Here is a 15031-nt window from a genome sequence, read left to right on the forward strand (position 1 = left end):
AGTATTCTTAGGGGACTTTATTAATAAGTCTTTCCTAAGAAGACTTTGTTTGAACTTCTAAGTATTGCATATTCATTGCAACACCTTGAGAAGCTCGTATTTGATTTTGGTTGCAAAAATCCTTTCAAATCACTTTCAAATATCTAGTGTGTTTCATCTTGATGAATCTTTGAAGAGATATTTGTTTATGTGGTGAAAATATTTGTTGCAATATTCATTAAGCTAAATCATTTGTTGAATACAAAGATTGAATCCTTTTTTCAAATCAAACCTATACATTACTTGAGCTTTATACATTGAGAAAATCGGTTGGTTGAAATATATGAAGTTTGATTGATATCTTTGTTTGAGCATTTAGAATGAATACATCTTGTGGTACAAAGATCATATTGTTTGCACTCTCCTGCACTAATTACAACAATTACAAATATATTTGAGAGCAAATATCTTAAACCACATTGAGCTTACTTCATTATATCATTTGGTGGTGTATGTGATTGCACGTAACTGGGTACACATCTGCTTTACATGAAAGCATAATCACTGTACCTATTTCATTGTTTTGAAATTATTGAGTGTTTCCAAGCGTTGCCTGAAGGGGCGGTAATCCAACCCGGTAAGGATTGGTTGTAAAGGTTGAGGTCAACCCTGTGCTAATTGACCTAGTTTGTTTAGGTTCTGCTCCACCCATTTAAGTGAAAAATTATAATGGTAATCATTGTGCTTGTTAGCCAAGGAAAGGACGTAGGCAACTGGCCGAACCTCGATAACATTTCTGCGTGTCACTTTCTTTACTGCTTTTTAGTGCATGTGTAGTTAATTAAATTGCATGATTTAATTTTCGATAGACATAATAATTGATTTACTTTACTTACACTAGATTGTCCATAGGGTTGTGAATATACTGCTGTTACGATACTCACCTAGGGCATAAATTTTAAAAAGTACGAATTCACCCCCCCTCTTGGGATCACGGTAAAGCTAACAATTTCTCCTTGCATTTCCAATTCCATTAAATCTGAGACCTTCTTTACTAAGTGAATTTCTTTAGGCCCCAAGAAGTTTTTCAAAATTGTGTGGCCCACTATAAATTTGTAGATAATTTTTGAGCTATCCTCCAATTTTCTTTCAGGTTCAACCATTTTCGAATTCTTTTCTTCTTGCCAAGTAAAGTGAATAGATTTTCCTATTTCAAAAAGGTTTGACCAATTTTCACATTTCTTTTTCAAAATATCATTTTCCTTGGTCATCTTATTTAGCATTTTTGAGACACGAATGTATTCATACAACAATTCTTTATATGTAGGCATGCTATCAGAATCACAATCATCGTCATCAAAATAATAAAAGGATAAGGAGTAGGATGATAATACCTCATCATTGTATGCCAACAAGCACAGGTTAGAAATCTCAGAGTCACTACCGTCTGTGTCTGAATCATTACTATTTTGTTTGTCCCATGATGTGCCAACTTTCATTGCTTTCTTCTTTTTATTTGATTTCTTTTTCAGCTATAGGTAGTCTGCTTTGATAAGCCCGACTTTGTTACAGTTGTAGCATGTGGGAGTATTTTATTTTTATTTTCTTTTGCTTGATTCTCCCTTTTCAAATATTGAATCTCTAAGCCTTTTATATGGCTTGCTATTCTTTCTGAAGAACTTATTGAATTTTATGGTAAGCATAGCCATGTCATCTCTTGATTTTGGTTCACTGTAATCATGTTAGTAGATGTTTTCAAAGTAGTCACCTTCTTTATTCTATTTTGCTCATTTACTCTCTTATTAATGGCCAGCTCGTATGTGATGAGTGACCTTATTAGTTCATCTAGGGACATTGCTTTTAAGTCTCTACCCTCAGCTATAGCAATAGCTTTTGCTTCCCAAATAGGTGGCAGACTCCTAAGAATTTTCCTAATCACCTCATATGTGGGATATGTCTTGCCTAATGCATGTAATGAGATAATTATATGAGTGATACGAGTGTACATCCTCAGAATAGATTCACTAGGTTTCATCCTAAATGCTTCATATTCACTAGTCAACATATCAATTCTACTATCCTTGACATCTCTAGTGCCTTCATAAGTAACCTCTAACTTATCCCAAATTTCCTTGCCAGTAGAGCATGTCATAACCCTATTGAATTCATTTACATTAAGTCCACAGTATAAAATATTCATTGCAGTTGCATTTATGCTTACAACTTTCATATCATCATTAGTGCATTCTTTCTTAGTCTTAGGTACTCTAACCTCATCTTCAATTTTCATGGAAACTAAATTTCCTTTAGATACAACTCTCCACACCTTCCAATCAACAGTTTGAAGGTAATTGTGCATCCTTTGTTTCCAGAAGGTGTAATTCACACCGCTGAAAATAGGAGGACGTGTGGACGAGGATCCCTTAAGAAAAGGGGTTATAGTATTATGAGTCATTTGATTTTTTTCGGAAAAATGATTAAGTCTAAGAAACTAGGCTCTGATACCAATTGTTGACTTTACTTTAATCTCAAGAGGGGGGTGAATAGGATTTTTAAAGTTTTTCTCACCTAGGTCAAATAGCCAGCAGTAGTATTTCACAAACCTAGGGTCAATCTAGAGCAAATATAAAATAAACTAATAAACACAACTGAATTAAATTTGCACAAGTAAATCAAGCAAGCATGCACAATATAGTAAAGCGAGTAAAGTAAAGATGACACCTGATATATTATCGAGGTTCGGCAAATGTGTCTACGTTCCCACCTTGGCTCGCAAGCCTGAGGATTCGACTACGGCTCACTTAATAGGTGGAGCAGCACTAGTTACAACCAAGTCAAATTACCAGGGCTAACCTCAACCTTTACATACAATCCTTCGGGGTTAGATTAACGCTCCCTCAGGCCACGCCTGAGAATACAGCAAATACGCAATACAACTTTCATGTACAAGAATACGTGCTTCTCCAATAAGCATATTTGTATCAGTATAACCAATGCAATTCAAGATGATAAGATCTATAAGCTCAGTGAAAATAATATTACAACTCTCAAGATAATGTTAGTGCAGCAATCAAAGTGTGAGAGTGTGCTATGATAATATCTTTGAAACTATATATATATATATATATATATATATATATATATATCAACAACAAATAGGGTTTCAAAGAATTCAAAAGTATAATCAAATAAACTCAAGCACAAGAGATATTTAGAACACAAGTTTGTCCAAAATATTTTCTTCAAAAAGACACAAGACAAGCTCAAGAGTCCTGCAATAAAAATGCAAATACTCACAAGCTTATAAAGGTTTCCCCACAAAATAAATTTATAGATTAAATTAATGGGAAAAGCTTTTGGGTTTAACTCCCTTTAAAATCAACAATTAATCACAAATATGAGAGTGTAAGCTTGCAGTGGAAGTGTAGGTAATCTCAAAATGCTCTCACTCAATATGATTTTGCAATGGAATGAGTAAAAGTGAGGTATATAGGCTTGTGTAAGAATGTGTAGCTCAAAGAATTTTAGAGAGAAATTTTCTTAATCAAGGCACTAATTGATTCTTAATCTCTGCAACTGAGGGTATATATATAGCCTCTACCAAAAAATTAACCATTAGGACATATAGGGAAATATTAAAATTTTTAATAAATTTTAATCATATTTACCCTTAATTAACCTCTGTTACTGCGGTTAAAAATATGGCAACCCGAGAGTTTCGGTCAACTATATTCATGATTCAGTCGACCCAATTGTCAAGTTCGGTCAACCGTGAAGATTTTAAACTATGAATATGGTCGACCATATTCAAGGCGATTTTGAAAACGTTTGAGGTTCGGTCGACTATATCTAAAATTCAATCTGCTATTCATATTGTTCAATAGTCTCAATCACAAATGAACTAGAAGTTCGGTCGACTAAGTTGTTGGGGGTTAGACACATGCCAGTTTGGTCGACTAGGGAAAATATGTTCAAAAACTGAACAATCGACCGAGCAAAGTCAACAAGTTGACTTCTAATTAGTTTGGTCGACCGAGGCATTTTTAACGCACTACGTTCGGTCGGCCGAAACCCTTTCAAACTTAAAAATTTGTCCTGTTTTTTAGTGTAGTTTACCGCTGTTTGCATGGTTATGATTTGTAAGATAGAGAGGATTTGTGCAAGTGATGTGTAGAGACCTAGGGTCGATCTAAGGTCATTAAGCTTATAGTCCTACCATGCATGTAGTGCATTAATTATTACAACCCTTTGATTATTACAGACCCGAATTAATTTAAACATAAAATACAAATGTAAACAATTTGGTCTTCATTTCCTCGGAGTCACCATACGCCACCAAGTGATATGATTCTTTTCCATTTCATGCGTAGAGTGATCCAGCACACAAACTCAAGGCATAGGTTAAATACAAAGATATCTATCATTATCAAAATTAGATATGACCAATAAGGTCAACAGTCATACTCAAAACGGGATTGGACTCAAAAAGTCAACACTCCTTGGAACTGAGAATGCCCATTAATCTTTTGTTTTATGTGTGCATATTTTTTTTAAGAATTAGTTAACCTTACCAGATGACTAGCATTTGAGTTTGATTGAATACTCGGGCAAAGAGAATTCATTTTCAAGTCTTTTCCATATGTTGAACTTGATAATGGCCATACATCATTTAGCTCATCAATTTGGAAGCAAAGCCAAACATGCCAAACATATTGAATTTGTTGAATTTTTAATATTGAATTTGTTGAATTTTTTCACATTCCTTTCACACTAGATTTTTCTGCTCTAGATTGGAATAAATTTTTTTAAATGTTTTACCCAAATTTTATTCACTAATAAAAATTCAAATGAGGATTAAAATGTTGGGCAACTAAGAAACAACACATCCAAAAAGTAAAAAAAAAAAAAAGTAAAAATTTCTAAAATGTGAATGGTAAGGTGGATGAGTGGTATAACATTAAAGGATAAATTAAGAAACTAACATATTTGTAATAAGTTGGGCATAGGATTGGTAGAAGATAAGATAAGAGAGGACATTTTTTATGGTTTGTGTTAGCCTAGGTGGCTACACTATCATATTTAATGTGTTTTGATGATATTAACCTATTTGTTGTTCCTGATATTTTACTATCTTTGTAGATCATGTTTAGTACTGGTACTTGTACATGAAGTACTAAATCAAAGGCAAAGATCGGACCGAGAAGAAGTTTGAATAGGAAAGATCAAATGGACACTCACTCGGAAAAGATTCAAGCACACCCAAGGAAGCTTAATGTACAATTGTTTATTTGTAATGGGGAGGTAGCATATTTTGTAACTCTTACGGTCTTGATTCATGCATGATTTCTGAGCAAGAGTTGAGAAAAATGTATGCATATTAGGACACTTGAGTTTATAGGTTTTCACTTAAGTCACAAACTCACATTTATATTTCATATATAAAACAAAGAGTTTGTTAAACGAATCCTAAATTCAAATATGTTTTCATAAGGGACAAGTTTTTAACATTTTGGTTTTATAAACATTTACATACTTTGTCCCAATTTTTTCAAAACATGTTTTATGTCCTAAAGCCTCAAGAAAGTCAAGCATATTTTTATAAAGGACATACTAAGTATATAAGATATCAAATGAGCCTTCAAATGTGTTTTCATAAATAGGATACCTTATATTCAAAGGGAAACTTATAAGGACAAGTTTTAAATCATATTAGTATTATAATCTTTTACAAACTTGGTCTCGATTGGGTTTAAACCCTCAGTTATGCACTGATCAAATTTTTTGAACACCCTTTGGTATTTAGCGCATACCTTTTGCAAGAAAATTCCAAAAAGGACGATCTAGGTGTCTATGGAAAGCTAATGAAAAATCCTACAACTTTAATGTTGATGAATTTTTTTGATTTGGGACACTAGTCAACGAGTGGGGGCCACTAGTCGACGAGTGGGGATCACTAATCGACGAGTAGGGTAGACTACTTGACGAGACGCATCGTGAACAGCGCACCAATGGCTAGAAAACGGCTAGTTTCTTTTGGGAATTGCTCCCAATGGTCCAATAATGGCTAGTAAGGATTTTCACCTATAAATACAAGTCCATACACTTGTTTAGTATGGTTTAGATTGATTTTACACAAGTTTAGTCATAAACATCTTTTAAATCCAAAACCTAGCTCTTTGCATTTAGTTATTCATTTCAAGTGATCATTCGCTCTTGCTATCTAATCTTGTGTGAATCATTCCTTGAGAGAATAGTGAGAGGATTGTTTTGTATCAACTCAAATTAAAGGAGCGTCATTTGTATATCTATCTTCTTGTAAAAGGTTCTTTGAGAATCAACTTGGTGAAGGTTCTTGGTGAACTAAACTTGCAAGGCATATTGGTGATCCTTGTGGCTCTTGGTGAGCATGGTAGGGATTTGTTCCCGAGTGTAGGGATTTGTACCACCATTGCTCGAAGGTACAAACTACCACGCATGGAAAAATCAAATGGTCGTCTTCATTCAAGTATACGACTTGGATTTGTGGGAGATCATCTCCAAAGGAGACTTATCAATCACAAAGAAAAATGAAGATATTCCAAAGGCTTTATTGGAACAATCACCAAGCGAAAAAAGGTTAGTTGAACTAAATTTTAAAGCAAAGCATGTTATTTTTTGTGGTTTAAATGATGATGTACATAGTATTATTTTCGAATGTGAAACCACAAAAGAAATGTGGGATCTACTTGAAAACATCTATGGAAACACATCACTAAATGAACAATCAAGAATATGCATGCTAGTTAGAGAATGCGAGATGTTTAAATTAAATGAAGAAGAAGAAATTTCATCCATGGCCACTCCGTTCACACACATCATAAAAAATTTAAAGGCACATGGTAGATTTTTTTCATTGGAAGATTATATTCAAAAAATTCTCCATTCTTTACCTAAGTCATCAACAACCATTGAAGAAGCTAGAAATCTAGGAAACCTAAGATAGGAAATGGTCTTGCCTTAGATACACTTTGTGCTAATCACCAAAAAATAGGTGAGGATGATATTGCATTCTTCACAAGAAAATCTTAATCAAAAGAATGCAAAAAAAATAAATAAAATAAAATAAAAAGAACAATCATGCATTGAATGCCTTTTTTGCAATAACTCTAGGCATGATATGATAAATTGCCCCCTAAATCAAAATGAAGAAAATTTTCTAAATGGAGATCATAATGCCATGAATGGTGCTTCTTGGGATCAAATAGATGGATTACCCACCGATGATGAAAACGAGAAAGAAACACAACCTTGCTTCATGGCAAACGAAGAAGAAGAGGAAGTAAATTTGGATGATGATAATGAATATATTCCTTCTTATTATGAAGTAGTAAATAATTGTGCTAAATTGTATGAAGAATTACTTATGGCAAAAAGGAAGAGCAAAAATGTTGAGAAAGAGCTTACCTTGTCAAAGCAAAGGGAAATCTCCTTGAAAGAAGAAAATGAATCCCTTAAAAATAAAAATGAAGAGCATAAAACTTTAGAAGTAAAAAGCAAAAGCTTCGAAGATGGATTGTTAAAATACAAAGGAAAAGAACCTTGCCTTTGTCCTACCTTGAAAGAGGAAATTGTTTTCCTTAAAAAGGAAAATGAGGAGCTTAATGAAAAAGCTCAAAAAGACCATAACATTTTTCAAGAGCAAGTAGAAAATTTGAAAAATCAAATTGAAAATATTTTGAAAGAAAACACTCTCTTGAAAAAGAAAAAGGAAGATCATGGCAAAACCATTAAAGGAAAAGAAAACTCCAAAAAAAATTGGGAGTTAAGAAAAATGGTTTTTGCAAAAAGGATGTTACACCACATGGTCATGCCTTAATAAGCAAAATTAAAGCAAAAAAATCAAAACCCTGTCACAAAAAAAAATTATTTTTATATTGTAAAAGAAAGGATCATATCCGAAATTTTTGCCCTTATAGAGGAGATAGAAGTAAAGAAAGGAAGCATGAATGAGTTGTAAAGAAAAATCCCTTGGCACCCAAGGAAGAATGGGTACCAAAGGTAACACATGATTTTTATTGCTTCCTTAGAACCTAGGATTTGGAAATAGGTTTTAGGTCGATTTATCCATACCTAGGAAATAAGAAAAAGGGAATATGATGACTAAGATTAAGCTTAAAGTATAAAAATCCCAGATTTTGTTTTTTAAATTGTTTGATTACTTTACAGGGAAATTTTAGAGATCTAAGCCAACACTAATGACTTTAAATGTTAAAACCAATATGATGCTTTAATTGTTTATATCCTTATTCATTGGTTTATTTCTTTCTAAAGTATTGGTTATTGTTTATGGGATGAAATAGCATGCAAAGCTTGTTATTTAGAAATAAATTTTATGGTTGACAAATGGAAAACCTTATTTTTCTCATGCGAATTACTAAGGTTTTGAATATAAAGTTCAAAAGCATGCTATGATAAGTTAATCCATCTCTTATGGAAAAGCGATATATTCCTTAGTTATATGTTTTGTTTTAACTATATATGCTTAAGTTTGAATAAATAGTAGAATATATAAAGCTTAGCACAACCTATCTCATACATGAAATTGATTTTTGCACATACTCACCTCACCACCATGAAAACAAATATTAAGGGGAAGAAATTATTTTAGTTAAATGAATTGTACCTCTTTTTTTTATGATAATCAAAGGGGGAGAAGTTTTGTGGTGTTAGGAAGAAATGTATGTGGGGTAAAATGCTTGTGGTAACATGATATTATCTTGAATTGCATGGTAAAGCTCCAACAGATATAAATATCTTTATTATGACTTATATGCATAAAGTAAAGGGGAGCAAATTGTAGATATGCATATAGTAAGAGGGATCATATTTTAGTCCCATTCTAGAATATGCATAATTTGAGGGAGAGCTTTAAATTTTATCCTATAAAGAACACCAATGGTTTGCCATCATTAAAAAGGGGGAGATTGTTAGCCATGGAGGTTACATGAGCTTAATTTCCTTGTTTTGATGATAACAACCCATTAGTGGTTCAAGGTGAACTTATCTTTGCAAAATAAGCTATGGTAAGTCAAACGCAAATGCAAAGTTGGGAATTGCTCCCAACAGTCCAATAACGGCTAGTAAGGGTTTTTGGCTATAAATACAAGTCCATAGATTTGTTAGTTTGGTTTTGATTGATTTTACACAAGTTTAGTCATAAACATCTTTTGAATCCAAAACCTAACACTTTGCATTTAGTTATTCATTTCAAGTGCTCATTCTTTCTCGCTCTCTAATAATGTGTGAATCATTCCTTGAGGGAATAGTGGGAGGATTGTTTTGTATCAACTCAAATTAAAGGAGCATCATTTTTATATCCATCTTCTTGTAAAAGGTTCTTTGTGAACCAACTTGGTGAAGGTTCTTGGTGAACTGAACTTGCAAGGCCTCTTGGTGATCCTTGTGGCTCTTGGTGAGCACGGTAGGGATTTTTTCCCTAGTGTAGGGATTTATTTCTGAGTTATAAGGCTTCTCTGTTAGTGAAGGAGATTTATAGTGGATCACGGAATCTTTGGCTTGGTGCTAAGGCGTGGACGTATGCTTGGTGTTGAACCATGTTAAATACCGGTGTTAAGCTTCTCTCTCCCTACTCTCTATTATTTGTCTTCTGCTTGATTTACTTTACCTATATTGTGATAAAATTTCTTGAATCTTGCAAAGTATTTTATTTTGTAGAGAAAATAAAAATATGTGAAAAGAGTCCATTCACCCCCCCCCCCTCCCCCACTGACTCTATATACTCCTAGTTGGGACATCTAACAGTTTGAACATTTGAAATGTAAACCAGGTAGTGCACTAGTGTGTAGGAGTAAGTTAGTTATTTGTTACTAGTATTGGAAGAGAGAGAGGTAGACCTAAAACAACATAGAATTAGATAGTGAGGAAGGATTAAATAACTCTTAAGTTAGCTAAGGAAAATGCTCTCGACTATGTGAATGGTCTTAACCCTAAACCCTAAACAATGTAGTTAGCCCACCTAGTGGGACTTAAGGCTTGTTGTTGTTGTTATAATAAAATTCAAATGAGCCAAATGCTTTCAAAAGTTTTTTAAACATCTTTCAAGAGTTCTAAAGGAGAGCATTTCAAAATGTTAAATAATTGGGGACAATTAGTTGTTTTCCAGCCATCTATCATTTGATAAACTTGGTCCATCATACAACTACAAGAGTGTGGGTGATTGTAAACACAATACAAAATGTTTGGAAAGCTTGACATCAGGTAGTTAAAAATTAATCCTTTTATCTTTTTTCCTTAACCCAATAATAGGTGGTCATTGGCTACAATTCTCTTTCCTTTCCTAGCATGGCACAATTTATTTTGAAATCAATTTGTTGACTCTACGAGTCCAATCCGGTTTTGATAATAAAAAATAACTTGGTATTTGATTAGTGCATTGAGTTTGTGAACAAGAACTATATTAAGCATACACGGAAGGATAACAAGTCATGGAAGTCACAAAGTAAAGCTAACATATCTTGGCAAGATCCATGGAACTCAAAGAGTGCTAGAATCAAGATGCAAGCGGCAAAGTTCAAGAACATCTTGGGAATGGGTATTTAGAACTCATGTACTTACATTTTCATATGATTTAATTTGAGGCTCAACATAACTTAGAATGCTTTTAGGATTCTTGCATTTCATGTATATCATTAGGGGACTTTCATGGACTTGGAAATATTCTTAAAACCTTGGAAAGTACCTTTATAAAAGAGCCAAGAAAGAAAGTAAAATAGATTTTTAAATTAAAAAAAAAAAAGGAAAATTGAGAAAAATGGGACTTCAGTAGCCTAAAGAATTTCTTCAGGAGCCTAAAGATTAAGTTCGATAGCCTGAAGAATTAATAGAAAAACATAGCAAGAAGGCCGAGGTGCTTCGGTTGCCTGAACTGGAACTTCAGTCACCTGAAGTCACTTTAGGAGTCTGAACTTCAACTTTAGTAGCTTGAAGTCGCGGGAAAGTATAAAAATTAGATTTTTATTAAACAAACTCGCGAACTATTTCTTTGATCCAATGGTTGAGATCAATCCTAAGGGTAAGACACTATAAATACTAAATATTTAAACCCTAGAACCAAGCTAAAACACTCAAGAAAGAGAAGAACACATCTTGTTGAAAGAACATGGAAAACTTGCTCCTATTGCTATACGATTGCCTACACTTCAATCTCTAACCATCAAGCTTGGGCAAATCAACTCAGAATCTCAACGAGAACTTGTTTACTCATCTGAATTCTCATTCTAGTATTGAGGTTTGATCATTCAAGTTATTATCTTCAAGAACTTCTCATCTCATTACTTGTTCTTGATTATCTTTAGAAAAATTTGATCTTGTGTGTGTTCATACATATAAAAAATTGTTTTTGAAAAGATCATTACTTGAGAAAGTTGTTTAGCTATTAATTGATTGTTTTTTATTCAAGAGTATATATACATAGTTTTCATAGAGCATATTATTGAAAAATTTATTTTTGATTAGGTATTAAAATGTTGATCTTGAAATTGCTTATACATATACATATTTATTTTAAACAAGATCGTTACTTGGTTAAGGTTGTGTTATTGATTTAATGGTTTGATTCAAGTGTGCATTCAGTTATAGGATTCATATTTTATATATATTAAAACACTAGAGAATATATCCTTGGTATTCATAAATATCTATTTTATTAAGGGATATCTTGTTTGGAAAATCTTATACTTAGGATTTTGTTCTTTGAATTACATATCATATACATTTACATATTACAAAGATCGAGTTGCGATTAAATATTTGATAGAAAGTTTTTTGATATAGATTGATAAAATATTCAAGATAAGGCTTTTATCAAGTTCACATTAGATATATGCGCGCATCTTTACAAAGTGAACTAGAACCATAGTATACTCCAAAGCATTTTAAATATATCATTACGTGGGAGTTTTGGTTAAAGAGGGTTTGTGTATTGAAGCATATCATACATAAAATGATTGTATCGTTTTCATACATTCATGAGCTTCAAGTTTAATCATATGTTAATGTGTTAGGAATTTGATTTGTACTCTCATGCTTTTGTTAGAAGTATTTTTGAGTGTTATTTTTCAGATTCTATTGTATACACGGTTTGGTGTGTGAACCGATGTGTGATGAGAGAGCTGTATCTCTTGTAAGCAGCGGAGTAAGAGGGAGTTGTACCTCTTGTAAGTAGCGGATTGTAAGGGAAGCTCCATCCCAATTTAAGGAGCAAGGATTTAGTGAAATCCTTGAGTGGTTGCTCAAGGCGAGGACGTAGGCCAAGTCGGCTGAACCTCATAAAAACCGTGTTTGTCTTTTCTCTTCCCTTTACTCTTTATTTTCAGCACTGCATTTAAATTGTGTATATTTCATGTATAGGTTGGATAGCCTTACATATAAGCAATTGAGTAACAAGAATTCATTGGTAAATATATAAGAAGGGTTAAGCGATAAATAAGTGTCAAAGAATTTTTTTTAAATACCCAATTCACCCCCCCCCCCTCTTAGGATTACACCTGATTCAACACAATTTGTTGCATAGAAGTGAATGGCATTTCTTTGCCCTATAATTCTTTTTGTTTGCTCTATGCATTTGATTGGACTGAAATAATTTATACATTATGTCTCGCATAGCTATCATCTCTTCCTTTAATCGCAAAAAAGTATCTATGTAACACCACAAATTTTGAATGCAACTCTTGCCACATCAAACATGATGCAAAGTAAGGAATCAAAATATTTTACTCATAAAAGATTGCATTTTCTATCAAAATGTTTGTATTTCTTCATAGTTTTGGTTCTCAACAAAAATATTTGCTTATAAATTTACTTTTTTGACTTACTCATAAAGATATATATTTTTTGGTTAAGTCTTTGTATTTCTCCTTTCTCTTGTTTCTTGAAATAAAATTTTGGGCAAATATACTCACCTCCTTTAAGGTTTATCAAAAAGTCGCAAGCCTCTCTTGACAATCAAAAATGACACTGACATATATTTAAATAGAAACATATAATAAAAAAAACCATGTGTCACCCGTCAATAGTGACACATGACCTTATTTTTTTATTTTCATTTTTATTTCTTTTTAAATTTTCTGCAGTAGAGTGATGTCTCAATGACATCACCCGCCATGTGGTAGGCTCCGGTTAGCAATAGGAATTTGGCATAGATTGCTAACATGGCAAGGATCTGGCTATCCAAAGTGAACACAAATTGTACGGTTAGGATTGCTCCACGCCACTCCTTGAATGCACGGTCCTGATCACGTGTCACCAATCGTATGGAGACACATGTCCCATTATTTTATCTTTTTTTTTTCTCTCTCTCTATTTTTATCTCTTTCATTTTCTCTCACTTTCTCTTCCTCGTTCTCTCTCTCTCTCAAACTCTCTCCCTATGCTCTCTTTATTTTCTCTCATAGACCTCACTTTCTCTCTTTCATTTTCTCTCGCAAACCTTTCTCTCTACTCTCTGACTCTTTCTTTCTTCCCTCACTTTCTCTTCCTTGTTATTTCTCCATCTACTTTCTTTCTTTCTTGTAATCTTTCTAACTATTTTTCTCTAATTTTTCTTTGCAGGTCTTAATTCAAAAACAGGAACAGAGAGTTTTTACCTCTCCACCCCCCCCCCCCCCCCCGGGATCAAAAAACACAAACCTGTAGAGATAATTAAATAGGCTTGTCTCTCCTTGGCTAGCAACCCCTTCACTTTAGAACTCTGATTCACTTCCACAAACTCCCGATTGGGAGGTGTAACTTAGTGGCTAGGAATCGGCTCCTTAGCCACCAATTCGCGGTAGCAATGGCAAAAAGCGATGCTGCACTTAGCATATTTCTTTTTCTTGTGAATTTTCTAGTTTTTTTTTTTTTTTTTTTTTTTCCTTACAAGGTTTAAAATTTTGTTTTGATGAAAAAAAATAAGAGAAACTTAACATATTTGGTTAAGTGATGATATTTCAGGACTCAAGTATGTGAATACAAGGTCAAGTGCACACAAGGATTATTGAAAGCTTATACTCCAAAGAAAGAAGATCTCATAAAGTTTATACTATGAAAGCATGGATTCAAAGATGATTTGAGGAAACTTAAAGTGAATTGAAGTTGTAAGTCAAGATAAACTAAAGAGATGGAAAACATGAAGACTTAAGTGTTTAGAATGTCAAAGTCTTAAGAAGTCTTTATGTAAGTACTTCAAGCGATTTCAATAAGGATTCATGAAACTCTTTAGTTAATTACTTAGACTTAGATACCTTTTAAAATACTTGGAAAATATTTTTATAAGGTCAAAAGTTATTTCAAAAAGATTATTTTTGGAATGAAAAACACCAAAACAGGATTTTTCCAAATTCTGTTATTTTTTCTATATCCGCATTGATGTGTATTTTTCTCTATTCACAACTCCTTATCTTAAAAAGTGTTCAACATGAAAGTTGTGGAATTTTCTCTTATATTTTGGTTGATATTAAGAACGTCTAATTTGGAGTCGTGTAGAAAACATTATAACCAAACTACTTAAGGGTAGTCAAAGTTGTCAGGCGGTTGACCTTGTCTATTCAGGTGACTGAACAGAAGACAGAACCACTTCAGGCGCCTGACCCTTGTAACATCAGGTGCCTGACCCTGTACTAACTTCAAAAATATGCTGAAATTTAAAGTCCAGGTGACTGAGCCCTTGAGTTCAGGCACCTGAATCTTCAAAATTCAAATTTTAATATCTAGGAAACTTTCCAAAAGTGATTTCTTAGCCACCAAACTTTATGAAAACTTGGGGAGTACTCCAAGCAACTTGTTCAACATGAAAAATACTTTTTTAAACTCTATAAATACATGATTAAACCCAAGGATCAAATACACCAATAACTTATAAGCAACAAGTCAATCAAATTCTTTCTACTCTTCAAAGCTACCTTGCCTATACTCTTGTTGAATTACTTGCTACTATTTTGCTAAGAAAAGCTCACGGGTCCTTACATTTTTACTGAGTTATTCAAACTAAGAATGAATCTTGGTGATATATATACTT

This window comes from Malania oleifera, chromosome 7, assembly GCF_029873635.1.
Source record: "Malania oleifera isolate guangnan ecotype guangnan chromosome 7, ASM2987363v1, whole genome shotgun sequence".
In the NCBI taxonomy this organism is placed as follows: Eukaryota; Viridiplantae; Streptophyta; class Magnoliopsida; order Santalales; family Ximeniaceae; genus Malania; species Malania oleifera.